Source organism: Prionailurus viverrinus, chromosome B3 (genome assembly GCF_022837055.1).
Source record: "Prionailurus viverrinus isolate Anna chromosome B3, UM_Priviv_1.0, whole genome shotgun sequence".
NCBI classification, from domain to species: Eukaryota; Metazoa; Chordata; class Mammalia; order Carnivora; family Felidae; genus Prionailurus; species Prionailurus viverrinus.
Window position 1 is genome coordinate 29,969,907 of NC_062566.1, and position 20,772 is coordinate 29,990,678.

At 50.1% G+C, this 20,772-nt stretch overlaps 1 protein-coding gene across 1 annotated transcript in view; it reads right to left on the minus strand.

Annotated features, from left to right (window-relative positions):
• Window positions 1-13,480, minus strand: part of THSD4 (thrombospondin type 1 domain containing 4) — a 564,941-nt gene extending 551,461 nt beyond the window's left edge. Inside the window, exon 1 of the mRNA XM_047863578.1 lies at window positions 13,240-13,480. The gene's annotated coding sequence lies outside the window, so the exon portion shown is untranslated. The remainder of the gene's footprint in view (window positions 1-13,239) is intronic.
• Window positions 13,481-20,772: the final 7,292 nt, after the last annotated feature.

Consider the following 20,772-nt stretch of genomic DNA (forward strand, 5'->3'; position numbering starts at 1 on the left):
TATTTTTAAATTTGAAGACTTTTCATTTTGAGGACGCTGGACGGTCTGTCAGTTAAGCATCCAACTCTTGGTTTGGGCTCAGGTCATGATCTCATGGTGTGTGAGTTCGAGCCCCACGTCAGCCTCTGGGCTGACAGCGTGGAGCCTGCTTGAGATTCTCTCTCTCCTTCTCTCTCTGCCCCCTTCCCCCTTCTCAATAAACAAACAAACAAACATTTTTTTTTTAAGAAAACTTTCATTTGGTTCTTCTTTAGGTCTTCTATTTCTTTTCTGAAACTTTCTATTTTCTTCTCATTTGTCTCGAGCACGTTCAGCACTGCTCGCTGAAGCATTTTATGATGGCTGTTTTAAAAGCTTTGTCAGATAAATCTCACATCTCCATCATCTCGGTGTTGGCATCAGCTGACTGTCTTTTTTCATTCAGCTGGAGATCTTCCTGGTTCTTGATACAATGAGTAATGTCCAATCACATCCTGGATATTTTAGGCATCGTGTTATGAGGCTCTGGATCTTACTTAAACCTTCCATTTTTGCTGGCTGCCTTTCATATGGCTTCAGCAAGGGAAGGAGGACCCCACCTCATGATGGCCAGGGGTGAGAGGGAAACCCAAATTTGCCACTTGGCCTCCACTGACTTTGGAAGGGAAGGGGGAGCATCATAACTGCTGAGCTCTCCAGCAGGTCCCATAGATACTTCTCTGGCTGGGGAGGTTAGGGATGCCTCACTACCGTGCCTCATCTGGCCTCCATTTGCACCACTGGCAGGAAGGGAAAGGGGATGAATGGCCTCATTACTGCCAGGCGGTGGTAAGAGTCTGGACTCTCCACTAGGCCTCCTCTGACCACCCCAGTGGGGAGGGGGAAGGATGCCTTATTGATGCTGGGTGGGAGTGAAAGTCCGGGCTCCCCACATATCTCAACTGAGAAAAGAGCCCCCAGAAATGGTCTAGGTTGTCACCATTCACTTAGGAACGAAGAATTCGTAACCCCAGAGAGTGTGGGAGAATGTGTTGCTGGAGGTTCTATGGCAAGTTCATGCAAAGTCAGGACTCAACACCCGTGCCCTTGGCCCCAAGATCACTTGTGCATAAACCAAAGAGCTCCTAAAGCACAGGAGGAACACCAGCCCCCAGCCAACGTAATAATGAAAAGTCTCCCTGGCCAAGGGATAGCGGCTGCCTCCTCTTACATCCTGCCGGACCCCAGGCCAGAAAGCACACGTGGTTATGCGCCATTATCCTCTAAACAACACAAACACACGTCTACTCAAGACAGGCCTTCCATCCAACACACACAGCAAGAGCACACTCGCGAGCCAAGAGCTACAGCATCACGGTCACCTTCGGGGCTGGTGGTCTTCCATCTGGAGAGGACCCTGGCTTTCCTACCGTTGGAATCCTTGAAACCAAGATACACCCAGGAGCTGCACGGCTCGGAGCGGCCAGCAGGCCAGGCGCCCCCCCTCCTGGCTGGAGAGCTGGGTCTGCACCCAGCTGGAGGCGCCTTCCTTGGACCTGGGGCCTCTGGTCTGGCCCCGGCCGGCGATCTCAGCAGAGCACTGCTTATTCTTGGGCAAGGGAAAGCCGGTGACCCGGGAGGGGAAACTGCTTTCTAACAGCCTTTGTTTTTGTTTCCATTGAAAAAAGTTAGTGACTTTACTGCATGTGGAAAGAACCAAAGTAACAATGTCAAAGAGACTCAGCATGTTTTGGAGCTGACCAAACACACAGAAAGTTTGGGTGGGGAGGAAAAGAAAAGGAAGCGAGGGAACAAAAGTTTATTCCACATTCACCGTGTGCCAGACATACGCCTTGGTGCTCCTTCCATGCCTTCCCCTGGCTTCTACAGTAAGAATTCCAGCCAAAATCAAGTTCCAAAGCCCCTACCATAGGTCATCAGGCTGTTGAGAGTCAGGCAGAATTGCTAGACTCCACAACAGCATACAATAATAAACAATTTCATGGTCCACAACTGGAATCATAAAATAGAATGATATAACAATATTAATAAAGTCATTTGATGCCTAAATTTTGAAACAGTATGATTAAAATTTTTTAATTCAGAATAACTACTTCAAGAATTATAGGGGCGGCTGGGTGGCTCAGTCAGTTAATCGTCTGACTTTGGCTCGGGTCATGATCTCTCAGTCCATGAGTTCGAGCCCCACATCGGGCTCTGTGCTGACAGCTCAGCGCCTGGAGGCTGCTTTGGATTCTGTGTCTCCCTTTCTCTGCTCCTCCCCTGCTCACATTCTGTCTCTCTCTCAAAAATAAACATTAAAAAATTAGAAAAAAAAAGAATTACAAATTGTGTTGAAGTAATTGCTATGTTGATATCACCCAAGATGGTAAACACCCACAGTCTTTTGCTAGAACTTGTGAATTAAGCTCTACACTCTTATGAACACTCAAACTTCTAGGAGTGATTTTGTTAACTATCGGGATATTTTAACATTCACTTTTTATAATTTAAAACAATTTTCAAATATTATAGTCACCTAGGCCAGGGGTCAACAAACTGACCAGTAGGCCAAACCTGCTCACTGCCTGCTTTGTCATATTTTTAAATAAATTTTTAAAAAAGAAAAAAATTAGGGGCGCCTGGGTGGCCCAGTTGGTTTAGCGTCCGACTTCGGCTCAGGTCATGATCTCGCGGTCCGTGGGTTCGAGCCCTGCGTCGGGCTCTGTGCTGACAGCTCAGAGCCTGGAGCCTGTTTCAGATTCTGTGTCTCCCTCTCTCTCTGCCCCTCCCCTGTTCATGCTCTGTCTCTCCCTGTCTCAAAAATAAATAAAACGTTTAAAAAAAGAAAAAAAAAGAAAAAAGCTAGCAGGATTCTATTTTATGACACAAAAATGATATGAAATTCAAACTGCAGTGTCCATAAAAAAAGGTTTTACTAGAACACAGACTTGCCCGCTTGTTTATATATTGTCTGTCACAGCCCTCATGCTCGAAAGGCAGAGGTGATTCGCGGCAACAAATCACCATCTAGCCTGCAAGGCTGAAATATGAACTCTCTGGCCCTTTAGGGAAAAGAGTTTGCCGACCCCTGATCTGGGCACTGTGTCGAATGTTGGTGCCAGATTAAAAACACACGAGGATGATGATGATTAACCACCACCACCACCAGCAAGGCTATTGGGGGAGCCAAAAAACCGTCATGAGATACTCAGTGAGCAATTTACGAGCAAACCCACTGAGCACAACGTTAGAGATAACCGCGACCCACCACGCGAAAAGCGACATTACAGCAAAACTACACTTTCTGAGAATTTCTCAAGCACACCGGCACTCTCTTTACATTCTGTTCTGTGGGAGCAAAGAGGGTCCGTTATGAGAGATGGGAATCCTGTGAGGTCTTCAAGAATGCAGCCCTGCCATTAAATCCAACAGCCTCCTATTTCCTTCCCTTCCGTCTACACGGTTTCCCCGTTAAGGTGTGAGCACCGTCAAGTCTCTGAATTCCCACCAATCGGAGTCTGATGCCCCTCGGCCGGGCCCCCAGCCTTCCTACTGCACAATGCTTATCACACCCATCATTCTCTCCGCTGGACCCCTCTCCCCAGGCTGTAAGTACCCCCCAAGGCAGGAACACCATCTTCTTTATCTTTAAGATGGACAGATGTTCCTGCACTCAGTAAGGCACGTGGGAGGCCCTCCGTTTCATTGTAGGGCTGAACAAACACCGTCTCCCCTGACTCCGGTGGCATCTACAGTGATTCCTGGTCCATTTCACAAGCGAGGGGGGGTGGGGCGGGGGCGGAAATAACAGCAAACTGAACAGTGATTGATATTGGTAGTACTAGATCTTTTTTAAATGTCTGTTCGTTTTGAGAGAGAGAGAGAGAGAGAGAGAGAGAGAATGTGAGTAGGGTAGAGGGGCAGAGGGACAGAGAGAATCCCAAGCAGGCTTCATGGGGCCCCGACATGGGGCTAGATCTCAGGACTGTGAGATCATGACCTGAGCCAAAATCAAAACTCTGCTGCTTAATCCGACTGAGCCACCCAGGCGCTCCTAATTTTTTGATTAGGGAAAAACAAGGAACAAACCCAGACCATTAACTAAAATGATGGAAACTGTCATTTATGCCTAAAAATGGGAAGCCTGACAAGGTCAAGAGGAATGTTTACACAAAATCACACTCTGTTAAAAAGACAGATGTGCAAATATCAAGCAGAAAACAGAATGCTGTAAACAGTTAGTATACTATGCAGATGTGAGGCAGGGAGGGGAAGAGGAGAGGGAGGAAGAGGAGGGGGGAAGGGATGTTTTGGTAAAGTTACATGTACAGTAAAAGTCAAGTTAAAAGATAACACATTTGTGGAATTATAAATTATACAGTCTTTCTGGGAGGCCAATCAGACCATATGTATCAAATACCTCTGGAGTATTTATATCTTTTGTCCCCAAAACAGCACTATGCCTTAACAAAAGTACAAAAAAAAATGCACAAGAGCAGTTTTATTTATAAATAATATTGAAAAACTGAAACCAACATGTCCCCAAATAAGCAAACATTAATGTTTTTTAATAAGGATTTTTTCTATTATTTTTTAATATTTATTTACTTATTTTGAGAAAAAGAGACAGCATGAGTGTACACGTCGGGGAGAGAGGCAGAGAGAGAGAGGGAGAGAGAGAATCCCAAGCAGGCTCCTTGCTGTTAGCCCAGAGCGCGACACGGGGCTCGATCGCACAAACCTTGAAATCATGACCCGAGCCGAAATCAAGAGTCAGATGCTTAACCAGCTGAACCACCCAGGCGCCCCCAAACATTAATGTTTTTAAAAATATTCTGCCACCATTAAGATAACCATGTTTTGCAAGAATATTGAATATTCAGTACCTAGGGGAAATGTTTGTGGTTTATTGTTAAGTGAAAAAAGTCGCAAACAAAACAAGATGTTCAGCAAGATACCAATTCTATAAAACTGTGTGTGTGTGTGTGTGTGTGTGTGTGTGGTGTGTGTGTGTGGTGTGTGTGTGTGTGTGTGTGGTGTGTGTGTGTATGTGTGTGTGTGTGGTGTGTGTGTATGTATGTGTGTGTGTGTGGTGTGTGTGTCTGTGTGTGTGTGTGGTGTGTGTGTATGTGTGTATGTGTGTGTGTATGTGTGTGTGGTATGTGTGTGTGTGTGTGTGTGTGTGTGTGTGTGTGTGTGGTGTGTGTGCAGAAAGACTACAAAGACACACATTAAAAATAATGGTTATCACTGGCTGGGGAATTATGGATAATTTTTATTTTTTTCTGTGTTTTTCCACATTTCCTAACTTTTCTACAATAAATGTATCTTCCCTTTGTAATCAGAAAAGAAAAAAAAAGCCTTGTATCTAGAAACTTAAGCAAATCCACGGAGCTGTCACCAGCATGCAGCACCTGCCACCACAGTCCCCCTGAAGTTAGAAGGGACGCAGCAGACTGTGCAGCCACTAAAATGTCCATGCGGCACCCACACTGGACAGACTATGGCAAAGAGCGCTCCCAAACCCCCTGCCTGTCTCTCGGGGGGTCGGCCCACTGCACCCACACCACCTCTGCAGGACGGATCCCGACAGACCTCGCCGCTGGCACGAACACCAGGGTGTCTGGAGGAGCGCAGCTGGGCACCCCTGCTACTCCCGGACGCAGGAACCCAGCCAGGCCCGCACCTGCTTCTGCCTCCACCTCCACACCCGGCAGGAGCGCTCGCTCCACCTGCCCCTACTTTTAGACTCCTCTCACGTCTGCCCACAGTAAAGACTGAGGGCCCCTTTCTTTGCGCTGCATCTGTTTTGGGACGGCAGCTCCACCCCTTTTCTAAGCAGAAGAGCCCTCTATTTTATTTTCAAAGTGGGTTACGTGGTGATAAAAAGGAACGAAGCACCGATCTGTGCTTCAAGACGGATGAAAACATTAATCTTAGTGAAAGAAGCGAATCACGGGAGACCACATATTGTAGGATTCCATTTATCTGAAATGTCCAGGATCCATGGAGACAGAAAGTAGATGAGAGGTTTCCAGGGGTTGCTGGGGAGGAAGGACGGGGAGTGACTTCGAAAGGATATGGAGTTTTTGCAGGTGATGAAAATATTCTGGAGTTATATAATGGGTGATGATTGCACAACTCCGTGAATACACTAAAACCACTGAATTGTATACTTTAAAATGGTGAATTTTATGGTATGTGAATGACATCTCAACTTTTAAAAGGTTTTAAGTGGGTTACAGTTAGACTTTTAAGTGGTTACCATCAGACTTTCCAGTGGGTTATGATTAGACTGAGGCACTAACCAGCCCATGAGTTCCCATGACGCTTTGGAGTCAGATGACTGGAAATTCAAACATCACTCTGACACCTACTTGCGGTGCGAGCAGGTGCAAATTCCTTAACCTCTCTGTGCCTTGGTTTTCCAGGCTGTAGAATAGGAATAATAATGTCTAGCTCACACGAATCGCTGAGAGAATGAAATAAATCAACGCAGGCAAATCCCAGGACCTGATACAGAGCTCTGTAAATGGCAGCTCCTTCTCTTTAGCTGGCCGGAAGATCCCTGGAACTTCAAGTAGAATGAAACCTGGGCCTTCGCTAAAACATCAGTGAAGTCAAGCAGGCCCCGGGCACTTGTCTGTTCTCACAAAGATACAAACGGGCTCGAGGGGCTAGATGTCAGGGCACACCCCGTTATCAGGCTTAAGGCCCGCCTTGTAACCAGCAGTAAACTCCCCACCACAGTCCAAAGGGCCTCCTGTCCACGGTCGGGTTTGACCTTCTCTCAACCATTAGATAAGTGTTACTATTATTAGCCTCGATCAAGGATGAGGAGGCAATGGGAACTGAGAGCAACCAGAAAAGGGGACAGCGCTGGGACTGGCATCCAGATCAGACTGTCTCCGCCGTTCCTAATTTTGCTCGCAAGGCAGCTGCCCTCTTCGTCCTCAGCCGTCAGGTCACGGCAAGGCTGGCCGTGGGCAGAACTGGTGCGGAAGTGGCCGTGCCATGACCGGACCAGGCAGGCATCACTGTCCTGATGCACCACATCCGGCCGCCGAGCATGGAGGCAGGGGCCAAGGGGCAGGGCAGTGTAATCCAAAGGGCAGCTGGAGGCCAGAGGGCCAACAGCGAAGGGAGGGGAAAGGAGGATCAGAATTCAAGGCACGTGAGGGTCAAGGGTCAAACAAGCGAGATCAATCAGAGGGTACGTCATCAATTCAGCCAAAGCAATTCACCCATTCTCAGAGACCCTGCAGAGTAGCTGCTTATGCCCTTCCCGGAGAAGGTCTGGTCTCCGGGGTTTAGCCAGAGAAATGAGAAAAAAACGACGGCACTTCTACAGGTCTAAGGCTGCTGTAAGCACCTCACACTCTCGTGACTCTCACCCGGGGTCTGTATTATTCTCACCCTCATTTCGCAGACGGGAGAACCACAGCACAAAAGGAAGCTGTCCGGGAACCCACCGCTTAGTGGGGCCAAGGCCTGAACCCAGGGAGCCGGCTCCAGGGGGCGCCCACCCTCAGCAGCACTGCGCTCCTGCCCGACCCAGGAAAAGGTGGATCCTACCACTAGAGCTGCGGTCCAGCCGGGGCCACACCCCCTCCTCTCTGCCCTGAAATGACATGTGACCCGAGGCACTGCGTTTCAGGAAGAAAGGTCTGTCTGGCAACTACCAATTTGTAACTCGCTGATACGATCGGAAGGTTTCCAAGAAGGAATCAGGTAGAGCGGCCTCCCAGCTGTCCACGTATCCATGTTCGCAAGAAATTAATCTCTCTTGACTGAGCCTCCAAGAAAAATGGTGAAGTCAAAGGCGTGGCTTGTCACCCCGCCCCCCACCCCCCTGGTAGTCTTGCGGCTGCATCCCCGCCATAAATCAAAGGCCGTGCTCCCCTTTCATCAGGTGCCTGCAGATAATTCCCTAGCGATTTCCCCGCTGGGGCTCAGAGGGCCATGGCCTAAAGGGTTAACATCTCATTTCCTCTGTCTTTCAAGCCTTAATCCCCATCCTGAGCTGGGAGCATTCCAAGCCCACCTGGAGCAGGTCACGACGAGCCCCAGCCCACGGCTGGCCCTTCATTTCCCCTGGCAGGAGATTAGATGGGGCGCCCATTAATCACTCATTACTTGGGTCCTCACTGCTGGCCAGCCCTCAGGCAGCCAGCCAGCTGGCTGGGCGGGTGGGGCGGGCCCGCCCGCTGCCCAGCCCAGGTCGCAGGCTGCCCGGTGTCACTAGACAAGACACCACAGCGTCAGCCCGGCTCTCTGTCCTCGGGACCGCGCCCAGGAGGAGAGGGGCCCAGGGAGAGCACTGTGGGGCACCGCATGAGTGAGCGGCTTCTGCCAGGCTCGTTGGAGGGACGTGCGCGGCACGTTCCGTGGAAAGATGAGGTGAAAAGAGTTGAGCAGGCAGAGGCCGCTCTGCTGGGACAACTAACCGTGAGGAGGACACTTGCTCCTTGTCTGGATCTTAGGTTCTTCCTTGAGGATTCTAACGGGAACCCGAGGAGGGAGCGGAGAGGGGAGAGGGGAGAGGATGTTGAGTGAACAACTCACTATTATTATTATTATTATTATTATTATTATTACTGCACAGCGGAAGGGGTTCATTCACTGGATTGGAATAAAAGGTTGCAATATTTGGCCCTTCAGACACAAACCCCCGGACTTGAGGGGGCCTGAAGTTTTATATATACACATATATACTACGTGTATATTTATATATATGTATATAGAATATATATATAATTTATATATATTATAAAGTAATATATATTATTTATATACATTTTTTTTTCTAGCACACAGTGCCTGCCAAGCCCTGACCGGGTACAGAGAAGGTAAGACAAATAGGATGTGCCCTGGCACTGAGCACCCAGGGCGGGTCCCCCCACCAGCCCCCCAGGCTTTGGCCATCCCTTTGTCACACGTGGCAGAGACCGAACAAGGGTGCAAAATAAGGGCTTGTAGAAGAAAAGGGATCTGTTGGTGAGCAGACCCCACTCAGAAGAGAGGGAGAGAGTGGCTGGCACGACACGGGGTCAGCCCTATCCGGGGAGTCCCAACCCACTTCCTACCCTAGGAAACTTGGGGCTCTGGAACCAACCCACCTGACCCTTCTCCCTCAGCACTGGCTCAGGCCCAGAAATAAATTCACAATGAGCCTCATGGGGGCTGGGCTTGCACACCTTTGCGGGGAGAGGTGGGGATCACGCTTCCAGGAGTGAACTCAAGACCCCTTTGACCAAAAGAGGGCTCTCTGCCTGGCCTGGGCCATGACAAACCAGCACTCCCTCCTTAGAGTCAAGGTCAGAGCTTCTGTTAAAAAGGACCATGCGACCTGGGATAAAGCGGCTAATATTATTAACTCACCACCTGTCCCTGGATCCTCATTGTTAAGGCAGCCGAGGGCAGGGGTCCTCAAAGCCAGTCTGTAGAACAATCACTGAGGCAGTCTGAAAAATGCCAACTTCCAGGCCCTGCCTCCACTCTGGAATCTGAGCGTCGTCCCAGCAGATCCTAATCCTGACTCAGATGTTCCAAACACAGCCCTTTCAGGAAACAGGGGTATAGTGGGAAGAGCACCTGGCTTAGAGTGCTGGGTGCTAAGGTTTAGGTTCAAAACCCGAGTTGTCGACCTAAGGCAAGTAAGCTGGAGTTTTCTACCTTGTAAAATGCGGATTATGCTCTCTCGCAGGTTGGTGGGAGGATTAAGGCACCAGGCGTAGCACACCCCAGTGCTCACGAACCGCGACGGCTCCGGAAACCGGAGAAGTCAGTTCTGAAGGGCCCCGGAGAGAGAAGAGAGGGCAAAGAGGCCCAGAAATGACGCCCCCAGCGTCAGTCCACGGGTCCTGCAGGAGGAGGGGAGAGGGGTACCCAAAGAGGGCAAGAGGCCGCCCAGAGCTTCCCACTGACGTTCCGCCTCCCCAGCGCCAGCCTGTGGTAGGCGGTAGCTCCTGGCCTAACACTGCCAATCCGTTATTTTCACAGAGAAGAGTCCATACGGACACGAGAAACCTTTGCATCCACACCTACGTACATAAATACCACAGTTCCGCACGCACAGAAAAAGATAAAAGGTGGGAGAAGTAGAGACAAGAGGACAAAGAAGGCAAAGTGGGACTGGAAGGTCCAACCCAGTTGCATTTCCAAGTCACCCGGTGCTGGTCGCGGGCTGGCACTGTGCTACGCAGCCCGGAAAGGTGGAGGGAAGAGAAGCCTCAGGGGGCCTGGGACAGGCGGCTGGCCTGCTAGATCGTGTCCAGGCTGAACACACGGTCTGTGCAAAGGCGGCAGGGGAGCGGGGCACCTGGGTGGCTCAGTCGGTTGAGCATCCAACTTCGGCTCCTGAGTTCAGCCCCGTATCCGGCTAGCTGCTGTCAGCCTGGCAGCACAGAGCCTGCTTCGGATCCTCTGCCCCCCTCTCTCCGCCCCCCTTCCCCCGCTTGCACTCTCCCAAAAATAAATAAATATTTAAAAAAAAAAAAAGGAGGCAGGGGAGCACTTCAGATGGGTTCAGGGAGGAGAGAGCCAGGTGTGTGCAGGAGGGGCTGAGGCACACTTACCTAGCAGAATTTAGAGGAGCAGACAGGAGGTATGAATTTCTGAGCGGCAGTTAGAGAGCATACAAGACCACCATAAAGACACTGGGTACATCAGGCAGGTAGGAGGTGGGCTGCTCTTGGATCAGCGGACTTGAATTAAGACAAATCCTAACTGTCCAGACGTAGCCTGGCCTTGTCCTGGTCTATCACGTCCATTCCAGCCCATTCACATCGCTAGGTCTTTGCTGGAGCTCTTCCCTCTGCCTGGCATGCCCCCTCTCCTTCCGGCTTTCCCATCTCCTTGAACTCCTCCTCAGGCTTCAAAGCCCAGCTGTAATTTTCATAGCTCCTCGCATGCAGAAAAAACTTCTTCCTCATCTGTGTCTCCTTGATATGTTGCACATCACCAACGTTTTGCATTAGTTTCGCGGTGACTTTTTTTTTTTAAAACATCTTTTCGTCTCCCCGGGTGGCCATTTATCATCTGTTAGCCTGTCAACAAATCCAGGGCAAGGATATTGTCCTGTGCTTGGTTTAAGTCTCAGCACATAGTAATAGTCCCTCGAACACAGCAGATGCCCAAAAACATCAGCTGGAGAAGAATTAAACAGAAGTGAATGCAGGGAAGGGGGGGGGGGGTCGTATTGTGATTTCTTGAGAGGAATGATGTGGCGAAATCAGAATTTTAGGAATATTAATCTGTCAGCATGGAAGGAGATGGATTAAAATGAAAAAAGTAACTCATGGCTGGGAGTCAAGAGGCGAGATGATTACTGTAATGTGGACAGGGTTTATGGAGGGGGCAGAGGGAACGGAGACAGGAAAATGAACCCCTGTGATATCACAAAAGAATGTGGACAGAACTTGGTAATGAATGTGCTCTAAACGTGGGGGACAGGATGGGGCTCTCAAACCCTGAGGCTGCCTGCCAACTGGGAGGAAGTGGTGCCATGGAGGGAAATGTGGGGGACCGAGAAGGATGGGGCAGTGCCCAGCCACTCTTTAGGATAATTGGATGCAATCACAATCAGATTTCCAGGCAGCACAACAAAACAAACAAACAAAAACCCCAAAAAGCCTCCAAGCCAAAATATCCAACCCTGATCTTACTCACAAACCCTGGACTGTATCTTATTTTATTCATTTTTTCCTAGCAGCCAGTTAGATTTCTTACTGAAAGAAAGACCTGCTGCCTGCTCCGGTCTGGGCGTGGAGGTGATCATGGGAGCTCATCTGACCAGCCCTCTTCACAAGACGGCCAGCCAGGTGGCTTGTTCAGTAGAGGCTCCAGGATTCTGATCACCCAAATTCATTTCCCAGGCCGGGACCTCTGGGAAATCCCTGCTCCAACCCTGCAGAGCTTTATAGGAAAGTCCCAGGACTCCCATCTGCTTCCTCGAATTAATTCCAGGGCTAGGATTTTGTTTTCTAAAGGAATTCAACTATGGTGCCAACAAAAATCTATAGGAATTGAGTAGTACTGTATTTCAATCACGTTCTGAAAATGTTTGCATCTTTGTGTATCGAGACCCAGTAAGATCCCATAAAGCCCTTCATCACCCCTTTATCAATGAAGTAAAGACATATGCAGGTTATGCAGGTTTTAAGAGCTGTGTGATCTTTGAAAAATCTTTAGATTATAATTCTGTGCCTGGGTGCCTTCAGCTGCGCAGGACGGTTGGACAAGATGATTCCTTAGACTTGCATGTCTCTTATTCCAAATTCCAACAGGCATCCCACAATCGCTTCAGCTACCCAGGTCCGAGGCTTCAGATTCACTTACTGAGCGGAACGGGGTGGGGGTCGGTCACAAAGGAGGCAGAAGAGACACAAGCATGCACATTTAACAGGCAGTAGGGAAGGCCGGTGGGAGGGGGCGGGGGGCGGGGGGGGGGGGGGCTGGGTGTGGGCTGCTTAGCAAACACCAGACCCGCAATTTCCAGATGCTAAGCGGGCCTGAGAACGCCCTGAAATCCCCTTCCCAAGTTAGGGCTGATGTTATTTAGAAGAAAGAAAAAAAAAAATACTAACTTCCAGATCTCTAAAGCTCCACGAGCTACTTCTGCAAAAGCCAATCCTATAAACGCGCCAAGGGGCTGCAGGTACTTGGGCTGCATTTGAGGAAGTGTCCGGAGTTGGCGGAAACAACCCATCCACTCCGGCTCTCGCTGGCTCAGGGCTGCAGCGGCTTAGCTCAGACACACACCAGGATTTGAGGCTTTCTAGAAAACGGCGTGGCCGAGGCCCCGGGCTGGGGCTCGATGCGCGCCGACCGAGACCGGATCAGCTCTCCGGCCCGGGGCAGAAGGAAGGCGAGGCAGGGGTCGGGGCGCACGGGCTGGGTGTGCACTCGCCGGCCCCCCTCCGCCCCGACCCGGGGAGCGCGGGGCCCCGACTACAGGACTGCCCAGGTTGGCTGTCTCTAGAGTTTCAGAGTTGGAGAGTGGAGGAGTGCGTGCTGGCGCCGGGACACAGCAGATCCCCCGGGAAGGGAAGAGAAGGGAAAGGAGGGAGAGGCGGCGCAGCCGTCGGCTGGGACCAAGCGCGCGCTGGCTCCCCAAGCCCGGTGCGGGCGCAGCCCCCCGCTCCCCGGACACACCCACTGCGCCCGCCGCCCGCGCCGTCGCCCCGAGGTCCAGAGCGGGCCCGGGAGGAGGACAGCGGCCGGGCCGGGTCGGGGCCGCGCAGGCGGGGCGCAGGGGGCGCGGGCGGCTCTGCTCACCTGGCGGTCCGCGTCCCGGAGCGGCCGGCGGCCGCCTCGCCTCGCCCCCGCGTGCTTCCCGGCGCCGGGCAGCCCCGAGCCCGCCGCATGGACGGCCGCCGCCTCCGCCCCGCGCCCGCCCTGCACGGGCTCCCGCTGCGCCCCGGTTCGGCGTCGGGCTGCGCGGGCGGCCAGAGGCTCGGGCGCGCGCGGAAAGCTGTGGCTCGAAGTTTGCGACCGGGAGAACCGGGATCCGCGCTCTCTCGGTCCCTCCTCCCTCCCCCACCGGCGGCCTCCCGCTGTCATCTGGAGCCGCTACTGCCGCCCCCTGGCGGCCGCCTCGGGAAGGAACGCCCCCCCCCCCCCAACCTCCAGCCGTGACCCCGGAGGGGGCCCTTACAAACAGGAGCGGGACTGAGCCCTGGGTCCCTGGGCACGGGGAGAACAGACGTCGTCCCGTGAGGGTGGCGAGAGTGGAATGGAGTGTGGTCCGGGCCGGCCAGGACCCGCTGAGGGAGAGGAAAAGGGCTGAAACCAGGAGGTAAAGCAGCGCCAAATGGTGGAATCCCTCTTTCATCTTCTCCTGGGGTTTCTGGGACCATTGAAGGACTGGGGTTCAGGAGGGACAGAGGCATCCTTGTGTTTGGAACAACCATTCCAGCTGCAGCAGCAGGGGGCTGAGGCTGAAGCAGGGAGCCAGCACGGAAAATTTCTCTGTAAACCAGAGCAGAAGACATGACTCTAAGGATAGGGAAGGAGGAGTGCCCTCCTCCAAAGGGCACACAGTCACACTCACTCACTGCTCACTCGCCAAGTAAGACTCGCTGGGCTCCTGAAGGCAAAGGAACAGGACAAGAGCCTTCAGGCTCTAACCAAAGTTCCAGTGCTCACTGAGGGGAGAGATGAAACATAGTCCGGACAGCCAGGGTGATTCAGCCTTGTTACTTGTCTCATTCAAGGTACTAGTGTGGGAAGGAAAAAGCTGGCGGCAAAACCATCATCATCGTCATCGTCATCAAGCTTTGGTCTGTGTATCCAAGCCCTTCTTTTTAGTAATTGGGCAATATTGTCCCAAGAAGGGCCTGAGGACAGCTACTGAACGGCAGGACCCGGTTTCTTGGTTCCTAACGCCGTGCCACGTTCTTTACATCAAACTGAGATGCTTATGGCTAGTGAGGTAGCGACTGAGAAAATGTCGCCTCCCCTCCCCTTCCCCGGTGAGGGTGGGATGACCTCAAACATCTGAAGAGGCTGCCCAGCTATAGGTAGTCTCCCTCAATACCAGTCGGCCTGTTTGTTTATCCCGCCTCCGAAGCCTGTTTGCAAGAGCTGTTTTCAAAGTGCAGGTGCACAGTGGGACAGTGACGGTGATGGCAGAAGCGAGCTGCCTGCCCCAAGCACCCTGGGATGGGTGCGGTGTGTGGGAGGAGAAAGGAGAGCAACAGGGCAGGGAGCCCCAGGGGAAAAAAAAATTCACCAGAAGAAAGTGGCAACCCAAGAGATCAGGCCAAAGAAAGGAAACCGACTCTGAGTGCCAGGAGCCTGGGCAGAGCCAGTCCTGACTGATCCGCACGGGTTCAAATGGGAGGAAACAATTTCACACTTGATCATACAGATTTTGATGGGAGGCACCTGGTGGGAGTGGGATTAAATTAGTTCTGGGTGTCACAGGTCCCACGGGTCCAGGGTAAGCAGCTCTAACAGCTCTAGTAAATTCTGACCAGTTTAAATCATTTAAAATGATAGAAAATTTAGACCATCTTGAAATGTACTTAATGCCATTGAATTGTATGCCCAAAAATGGTTAGAATGGTTATTTTTATGTAATGCATATTTTGCCACATTTTTTAAAGTTTATTTATTTTGAGAAAGACAGTATAAGTTGGGGAGGGGCAGAGGAGAGAGAGAGAGAGAGAGAGAGAGAGAGAGAGAGAGAATCCTAAGCAGGCTCTGAGCTGCCAGCACAGAGCCCAATGTGGGGCTCAAACCCATGAAGCCAAGAGATCATGACCCGAGCCGAAACCAAGAGTCGGACGCTTAACCGACTGCGCCACCCAAGAGCCCCTTTGCCACAACTTTTGAAAAGAAAGCAAAACGAATAAAAGTTGTTCACATTGGGTGGATCCATTTAAAAGACATGTACGGACTGCAGGAAGTGAAATGAAGAAAGTTCCAGTCCCAAAGAGGCTCAGAGTGAGCTGAGAGAGGCATCACACAGCTGGGAAATTATTCTAGTAGGTGGTGTACCTGGGGGATATGCAGAAGTAGGTAAAGACTCCTGGGAGGGGAGCACAAGTGTAGTCCGTCCGTCTGTTCTGCCTGAGCTGAGTCTTCAAGGCTGAGGGGAGTTTCTCAGGCAGGTATGAACAGGCCTGAAGGCCTGACCCAGCGGACCTAGGCTGGTTCTTCAGAACTGATTCCGATCCCCTTCAAACTTGGTCAAATCGTGGTGGCCGTGTTTTGCTGGCCTGTCACAGAATGTTCCCATTATTTAAAGTCAAGGCCAGGGGTGCTTGGGTGGTTCAGTCAGTTAAGCGTCCCACTCTTGATTTTGGCTCAGGTCAGAGCCTGCTTGGGATCCTCTCTCTCCCCATCTCTCTCTGGTCCTCCCCCGTTTGTGCTCTCTCAAAATAAATAAATAAACTTAAAAAAAAAAAAAAAAAGAAAGAATGTCAATGCCATACTGTGAAATCCAGTCTCGTTTTATTTTATTTTATTTTATTTTATTTTATTTTATTTTATTTCATTTCATTTCATTTCATTTTATTTTATTTTATTTTAATGTTTATTTATTTTTGAGAGAGAGACAGAGACAGAGAACGAGCAGGGGAGGGGCAGAGACAGAAAGGGAGACACAGAATCTGAAACAGGCTCCAGGCTCCGAGCTGTCAGCACAGAGCCCGACTTGGGGCTTAAACCCACGAACAGTGAGATCATGACCTGAGCCGAAGTCGGACGCTCAACGGACGGAGCCACCCAGGCGCCCCTCCAATCTCATTTTAAACAAAAAGGTATTTACATTATGCATAGGCACCAGTCAATATTAATTACATTAAAACAGCAAGTTTTTCAGCTTTCAGTCCTGCTGTAATTTCACTTGTATCCAAGTGTGGATGTATGTGTAAATCGGATTGTCAGGATTTGGTCCTCGTGTATGAGATAAGCTACTGAATCTCACCAATAAAGAAGGCAAAGGAGAGCAGGGGCCCCAGATTAGCTGGGGTCATCCTAGCCGGAGTGTCTCCTGGTGCGTCAGTGTCTCCCATATACAACATCTTGGAGCCTGAGTTGTTAGTTACGCTCTTGCGTATCTGCAGTGACAAAGTGCCCACTACTTCATAAAATAGCTCAGACTGTTAGTGGAGGCTCCCTGTTAGAAAGCCCCTTTTCATTTTGAACTGAAACCTTTCCCCTGTAACTATTGCCCGTACGTCCTATTGTAGGACAGTCCTCATTTATACCTGTTGTCCTGGCATAATTATCAATTAATAATTAACAGTGCCCCTTCACTCTGTGAGTCCCGGCGGTGATGGTAAATGATCCGGCCACCCTACGGAAGACCTCCACTGCCCCACCTCACTAAATCTGTCCCCTGCTAGAACCACATCTCGCGTGGGCCATTCCTCCCAAGGGGCCCCAGGCTGGAGCCTGGTCCACGGTAAAGACCCCCAAATGCTTGAGGAAGAATGGCAAATTGCTGAGAGCAACGTCCTGGGATTTCAGAGCATGTGGAACTTGAGTAAGAGCAGAGTGTGAACAGATTGCAGGAAGGCAACTCAGGACAACCAGACCTTTGTCGGGGAGACTTATGAGTAACACGGCTTCCGTACTTCGCTAATAAGCACCGACCACGAATCCTTTTACCAGCAGAACGTTTCTTGGGGCTAGAATTCCAAAAATTATGCTTTGAAAAAATACTGCTTTACGCTCTTGACAAACACTAGTGTTTTCACCCTAATGGCATTTCAGGGGGTTGTGTCCCAGCAGGGAAGGAAACCCCTGTATCATCCCTACTTTGTTAACATTTGGAGGCGAAGGGAAACAGACACATTTTCCAGCCCCTAATTTCAGGCTCCAGCGAGGTACCAGGATCCATTACAATGCTTATAAAAATGTTCCTTTTATTTTCTTGGTTGTAAACCTTTGTAGACTGTAAAGTCAAGGCAAGCTTGTGCCCAACGAACAATAAGGACGTAAGGGAAGCACAATAAAATGAAAACACAACACAACACAACACAACCTGTTGTGAGCTGGAAACTTTGTCCGATGTTTTTTTTTTTTTTTTTTTTTTTTTTTTTTTTTTTTTTTAAATTTTTTTTTAACATTTATTTATTTTTGAGACAGAGAGAGACAGAGCATGAACGGGGGAGGGGCAGAGAGAGAGGGAGACACAGAATCGGAAACAGGCTCCAGGCTCCGAGCCATCAGCCCAGAGCCTGACGCGGGGCTCGAACTCACGGACCGCGAGATCGTGACCTGAGCTGAGGTCGGACGCTCAACCGACTGAGCCACCCAGGCGCCCCTGTCCGATGTTTTAAGCTGTTTCTGAGTGCCTTGGGTGAGCGTTAAGGAGCCTTTCCTCCCCTGCCTGCCTCATTAACTCACTTCATTCTCTTCCTCCTCCAGGGGATCTGGGATGTCAGCCTGAAAACTGAGTCCCAAGTTCCCATGCCCCTGCCTGGGGCTGGCCCCCTACTTGACCTATGTATAACCTATAATTATGCAAGAGAAGGGCTGAGGCCACAAGCTTGGAGGACAGAGGCAAAATGGCTTCTAATGGCATATCAAGGTCTCCTATCAAACATCAGAGGTGACCGGCTCCGTTTCAGATTGCCCAATTCTTGTTCCCTCTTCTCCCTTCGCTCTTTCTTCTTCTTATCCTACGTCTGGTCAGAGGAGATAGGAAACTTCGTGTTACCTGGTACAAGACAACTTTTGGAATCCCAAGTATTCAGATTATTTCTCTTTTCCCTCTTTGCAGGTGATAATACTCACAGCTCAAAGGCATCACCCAGATCGAAGCCGCTTCTCTCTGGGAGTGGCAATGCCGAGCAAGAAGAAAAGTGGGCATCTTGGCCTCCAGGTTCACAGGCTCCCTTTCTCCTTCCGGCGCCGATTACCTAGATGAAGACAATCGTCATCTCTGGGAAAAGTCCACTTGCAAGTGCTTCCTCTCAAACACGATTGGTTGATCATCTTCTTCATCCAGCCAAGCTATATTGATTGAAGCTCACAGTGAAGGATTACAGGGAGGATGAGAAAAGTTAGCCAAAGGAAAAAGAGGACAGGGTGGGAGAGGCTGTTCTAGACAGAAGGAAACACACTTTGCAAAGCCCCCAAGAGAAGCGACACACACATGGAGCAGAAGGAAGGGGGATGTGGCCAGGACGCAGAACCTAAGACAGACAGAGGGAGGTGGAAGGGACGGGCTGAGGTCTGACTGCGCCGAGCCCTGCAGGCATAGTTAACAATCCTTTGACAACCACAAAAACAGGGGTGTCCCATCAGAACACATACAAGGAGTGGGGTCCTGGAGCCCCCTCCTGTCCTAGATACTGGATTGGAGGGTCTAGGGATTCCAGATCAGAAGAAGGGAGGTGACTTCTATACCAATATAGAAGTAAATCATTTTGTAAACGATTGGGAGAGCTGTCCTGTCCAAATCTGTTAAAGGTCGGTGATGCTTATGACCATTTTTGTAAGTTGGGTTATTTTCAAATGAGCCTCTGAGGGGGTTTAAGCAGCGGCTGACACCATCAGATCTGTGTTTATCCAAAAAGAGAGGGAAAAAAAATCCCCTTTGTTATTAAAAAAAAAAAAAAGGTAATGCAAAAACATCATTCCACAATTCTTTTGTAATGAAAAAAATAAATGCAAAATAAAACAAATCCATCATTCTAAAGGAATGCCCTGTGCTTCCCTTCCCCTGTTCCTGGGAGACTCTCCTAATACGGTCTTGTCCTTTGCCCATTGCCCATGCTGACCTTGTGACCAGTGCTGCAGGCCTCCAAGATGGCCTGGGGGTTAGGGGTCTCAGTGTAGGAAACGGCTTCTCTGTTTGAGGCTAATCACCTTACACGGTGCCTGAAATTGCCATCACCTTGACCTCACTGGCAGTTTTCCCTCTTTAGCAAACTGGCTTTCTTGTTGAATTAATTCATTTTTATAAAGTCTCGGAGATACTGCATAGCCACTGAACGCTGGCCAGATACGGTTTGTATATAAGCCCAGGGCACCACGGGCCACAAGGTCAGCCTCCAAGTTCATTGCTTTACCTTGCCTATTTTCATCTTGCCTCTCTTCAGTATACAGAGACCCAGCTAAGGTGCCAGTTGCGACATCTTGCCAGACTTTGCTGCCAAGATGTTTGTGGCTCCTACGTTCCTTTTTCCTTTTTTTTTTTTTCCTTTAACATTTCCTGTCTCGCTGCTCTCTGTGTGATAAAGGAATCTTCTGCCTACAAGGAGCAGTTCCATGCAGTAAAAGCAATCAGCCAACCCCCCAACCTCTACACCAGCATCATCCACTGGGCCATGTCATGATAGGAATCACCAACCTCAGAATGGCAGTGGCCTCGTCTATAAAATGGGAAGAACATATTTATACCTGTTGGAAGGAAAGGAGACTAACTGACTCACCCCGAGACTTGAAGCCCCTCCCAGCTCTCAGATCTCTGATTCTCTCAGAAACTCTGCACCAGGGAAATGATGTGGCTCATTTCGGATCCATCTGGGAAAAGATGACATACACAGAAAAGTATGTGACTTTTTTTTTTTTAATTTCAAGCTGCATTTGAAATGGTTTCTTTCATTTCCACCCCTCATAAGTCCATGGATGGAGGACACTGGGGGTCTCGTGCTTTCGGAAACAGCCATCAAAACCACGAACGTCATCTTGAGTTCCAAATCTCATACACACCGAGGCTGAGGATTTCAGGCCCTACTCAAAGCACGTTGAATCAAGTGGTGTTTTTTTCCTTCTTTGGAGTCAAAACAAGAACACGGCTAAGTGTCCTTCATGGGCTGGTACAGAGGCTCAGCCCAGCAGAACAGGCCCAAGTTTCTACGACTACCTATGCCTCTTCCTAGAACTCTTGTGTGGATTCCGGGTTTGTTCAGGAAGTGTTCTGAGACCCGAGAAGCATTTTTTCTAAAGCACTGGGGGAACTCCTACCTCCAGGGCCCAGCTGCCTGAGCAGTGGGGTCACTGCCTCACCTCTTATGTCTCTGGCGAAGGGCCACACCTGTTCTCGTAACCACCAGAGAGCAAGTCACGTGAAGGCAGAAGTCTTTAGACAAGGCAGAGCTCCCCCTAGTCAGCTGGTATACTTACCGGCACGTTTCCCAGGAGTTGAAGGACAAATACAAGGCTGCAGTGTGGAGTGGACAGGAAATTAAGCTACGATTCAGAAAAAAGAATCACAGCTTGTCGTTTTAATCTGGTTTAATCACTTACCCTCTCTGCGCCTCAGTTTCCTCATCTGCAGAGTGGGACTACGCACTCACTGCTGACTTCTCCCAAGTGGGCAAATGGGTTGCGAGTACTCTCATGCCC